At 38.2% G+C, this 4,308-nt stretch overlaps 1 pseudogene; it reads left to right on the top strand.

Moving 5' to 3' along the window:
- Positions 1 to 1,237: 1,237 nt before the first annotated feature.
- The window catches only part of LOC111155385, a 6,913-nt pseudogene continuing 3,842 nt past the window's right edge, over positions 1,238 to 4,308 (top strand).

Here is a 4,308-nt window from a genome sequence, read left to right as displayed (position 1 = left end):
TCTGGAATAATGATTATATTTTTCAGCTAACTTGCTGCCATGTAAATATATTCTGCCTGATTGTATATAAGCAGGAGTATCATGCATGAAATCTGAGAAGTCCTTAAATAGGTACAACTGTCTACATTCTTTCCTCTTTCTTACTGGCAAAGGGAAAAATGATGCTTGGAGCTCTGGAAGCCATATTGAATCATGTAGTGGACATCATGGACTAAGGATGGCAGAGCAATAAGATAGAAAGAAACTCAGTTTCTGATACTCCCAGCTCTGTGCTACATATCATATTTATTTATCCATGAGACAAAATTCTGTCTTTTTTAGACATTGTTACTTGAATTTTCTGTCACTTGTAGTAAAACCTGGTTCTAATACATTCTTCTGCTGGTAAGGTTGGTTGGATAATTTAGTCAGGTTAAAACAACTTAATTTAAACTATTCTTCCAACAGACACAGTATATAAACTTGCAAAGGCTGATTAAATTTCACTAGGGCAGATCTTTATAAAAAGAATAAGTAACATATGTAAATATCACATCCGAATTTAAATACAGTATTTAACTGCCCTAGATTTCACAATGTATTCATAGCCTTGAGAGGGGATAAGAAACCACTTTATAATCCATTGATCCTTGTAAATTCTGTTTACATGTGTTTTTCAAATATGACATTTTTGTGTTGTGTTGATGGTCAAGAGCTCTGAATTATAAAATATCCTCCATGAACACTCTGGAGAAGAAACCAAGAAGTGGTCTGTGACTTGCAAGCCCCTGCTGGGGAGGAGGGCAGTGCTTTGGGAGAGAATACCCATTTGTAAAAGCCAATGGATTCTTTTTCTGAAATGGCTGCTGGATACCATTGCTCTAGTTCAGCGCTCACGAGCTGTTGAAGCTTCCTCTCTCCTTTCCTTCTACAAAACCTTCCACATTCATTCTACACATTCCCAATACATGCTGGAATTAACCCTTTAAAAATAACATCTGATCATGTCATTTCACCATGAAGACACTTATGATTCCTTGTTGCCTCTAGGTTAGTGTAAATGGCTTGCACTTTTTCTGTCTTATCTTCCATGAACTTGCCCTGTCCTTCATCACACTTGGTCTATATTTAAACATGATGAAAATTTCACCTGGCTTCAAATATGCCATGCCTTTCATGCCCCTGCATTTGGAACAGGGCATTTTCTGTGCCTGAAATAACACCCGTACCCCAAAACTTGCTTTTTAGAAGGTTCAGGATGCATCTCATGGATCTAATAGCCTTTGCACAAAAAGTTTCAAAAGCCTTTGTCATGACTACAGACAAGGTGAGGTGAACCACTCCTTCCCTGACCCATATTCTGCATTTTGTTCTACCCCGTTATAGCACTTATGAGCTGATATTATAATTGATCAGTCTTCAAATCTGATTCCTCCTGTGTGAAATGCTGGAGCTTTTCTAGTACTTAGGTCAATGTCCATAACAGAGTTGCAAATGGCTATGTCTTGCAAAATGGGCTAGATCCATGGCTGAGACAAGGTCATCCCAACAAAAAGCATTTGTGTTTAAGTGTAGGTTAAGGTTTGTATGATAAGGGGAGAAATTAGGTGTACTATAGGACTTACGTAGATGTTTTCAACTTCTTGGAAAAGATATTCATAGGAATGAATATACAGAAACATGCATGAATATCCTCTAACCCGCAATATCTTTCTTCCTACCTTGAAGAGAAATTCAGCATTCCTTAGAGCTGAATTTTCCTGGAATTAAAATTATGGAGTCATAGAATTGTAAAGCTAAAAAGGACCTTAAAAATTATTGACTCCAACTTCATAATTTATAAATGAGAAAACTAAGGCCCAGAGAGATTAAAAGATTTGTCAAAGGACACCCAGCTAGTTAGTGTCAATCAGATCTGAAATCCTGGTCTCTTGACTCCAGTGTTCTTCAAACATTTCAATCGTCAGTCCCTGGTTAAGGACAGCCAGCAGCTGTGAAGCACACGGACTTTAATTTCAAGTTAAATCAGAGCTAAAGCACAGATAAACCCAAGGGTTTCAGCTACAAATTAAACAGGTGAGAGAAGATAAGTGAGATTATTTGATGAAAATTTTTAAATCATACACTGTTAGAGTGTAAAAGTCCAAGCCCCCAGTTTTCATAAATGAAAATAAGAAGGAAATGAATTGACTTTCTCCACCTCAATCATAAAGCCAGAGACAGAGACAAAACAAGAACTTTGAATATAATTGGGACATGGACTTCACAAATCTCCTGTAGATAAAAGGAGAGTCTACATAGAATAATGGTCCTCTCTTTCAAAAATATTGGAGCCTGTGGCTGGTCAATTAATTAAAAGTTAGATAAATTGGAAATTGGTTTTAAAAAATGATACATACATACCATAATAATCACAATAATTTTATTTTAATTTTAAGCATGAATGTATTCTTATTCTCCATATGTAGATAAACAAATTCCAAAAAAAAAAAAAAGTGAATGCACATTGGCTTAAAATGATACAAAATTATTATCCTATAATTCTGGAGGTCAGAATCCAAAATGGATCTCACTGGGATAAAGGGGTCTGTAGGGCTGCAGAGCTTCATAGCAGCCTCCCATGGAGGCTCCAGGGAAGAATCTGTTCCTGGCCTTCTCTAGCTTCTAGACTTCCCCAGCATTCCTTGGCTCATGGTTTCCTCCCATCTTCAAGGCCAGCAATCACCTCTCCAGCCTCTGTTTCTCTCATTACATCTCCTCCTCTCACTGTGACTCTACTATCTTTCTTTCACTTGGGATTATATTGGATCCAACCGGATAAACCAGGATAATATCTCTATCTCAAGATCTTTAATTTAATCACATCTGTAAGGCCCCTTCAGCCATAACATACCACAGGGTCTGAGGATTGGGATGGGATATCTTTGAGGTTGGGGATGGGGGCACTATTCTGCCAACCACAACATGGCTGTGTGATTGACGTTTTCTTTCCTTCCTCAGTCCTTCATAAAGTGTCTTGTCTACTATTTCTAGTGTGTGTCTTTATATTTTTTTAAGATTTATTTATTTATTTGAGAGAGAGAAAGAGAGAGAGCACATGAGCAGGAGGAGGGGTAGCAGAGAGGGAGAGGGACAGAGAGAAGCCCAAGCAGAGCAGAGCCCAACACAGGGAGCCTGATCCCACAACCCCAAGATCATGACCTGAGTCAAAATCAAGAGTTAGATGCTCAGCAAACTGAGACACCTAGGCACCCCTCTACTGTGTATCTTTAAAGTTAAAGTAATACTTTAGAGCATTTGGAAAGCAACCTGTTTAGAATTCTTCTGGGGCGCCTGGGTGGCTCAGTGGGTTAAAGCCTCTGCCTTCACCTCAGGTCATGATCCCAGGGTCCTTGGATTGAGCCCCATGTCAGGCTCTCTGCTCAACACGGAGCCTGCTTCCCTTCCTCTCTCTCTCTCTCTGCCTGCCTCTCTGCCTACTTGTGATCTCTCTCTCTCTCTGTGTCAAATAAATAAAATCTTAAAAAAAAAAAAAAAGAATTCTTCCAAATTTGTCTCTCAATTTTTTTTATGATGTCTGTCCCTCAACCAATTTCAAATTGATTTTTGATGTGATTTGTCTTTTTTGGTCCTTCTGAAGTATTGATTTAGCTGTTATAGATACAATTCTCTATTTTGCACTCTTATGTCACTGGTTGATATACTAATATACACACAATTACAGTAACAAGTTCTCCTCACTTAAACAGTTTTGAGGACAAACAGAACTTGGTAAAAATTGCTTCACTGTGGGACACAAAGGTGACCAGGTTGTTGAAAAGGGGCTGACAAATCCCTGGTCCTCAGTGTGCCCAGAAATAAATGAAAAGTTTTCTTCGTCTAGTACATTGTATACATGACAGTGGTTTAAGAAAGCTTCTATTATATAAAGTGCCTTGTATACTATATATAAGGCATTCTATAGATATGAACTATCATTATTATTTCTGCTTTTGCTTCAAGATCTTATATTAAGAATTATACAAATAAACATTTACGATTGAATATGGATGATGCATGCCAGGTAGAAAAAAGCAGTCTAGGGATGCCTGGGTGGCAAAGTCGGGTAGGCGTCTGCCTTCGGTTTGGTTGTGATCTTAGGGTCCTAGGATCGAGTCCCACGTCTGGCTCTTTGCTCAGTTGGGAGCATAATTCTCCCTCTGCCTGCCATTCCCCTTGCTTGTGCTCTCTCTCTCTCTCTCTGAAAAATAAATAAATAAAGTCTTACAAAAAGAAAGAAAGAAAGAAAGAAAGAAAGAAAGAAAGAAAGAAAGAAAGAAAGAAAGAAAG

Source organism: Enhydra lutris, unplaced genomic scaffold (genome assembly GCF_002288905.1).
Source record: "Enhydra lutris kenyoni isolate GAN:26980312 unplaced genomic scaffold, ASM228890v2 scaffoldscaffold41, whole genome shotgun sequence".
Taxonomy (NCBI): Eukaryota; Metazoa; Chordata; class Mammalia; order Carnivora; family Mustelidae; genus Enhydra; species Enhydra lutris.
Note: the sequence above shows the minus strand (reverse complement) of the source record. Positions and strands in the feature narration are given on the sequence as shown.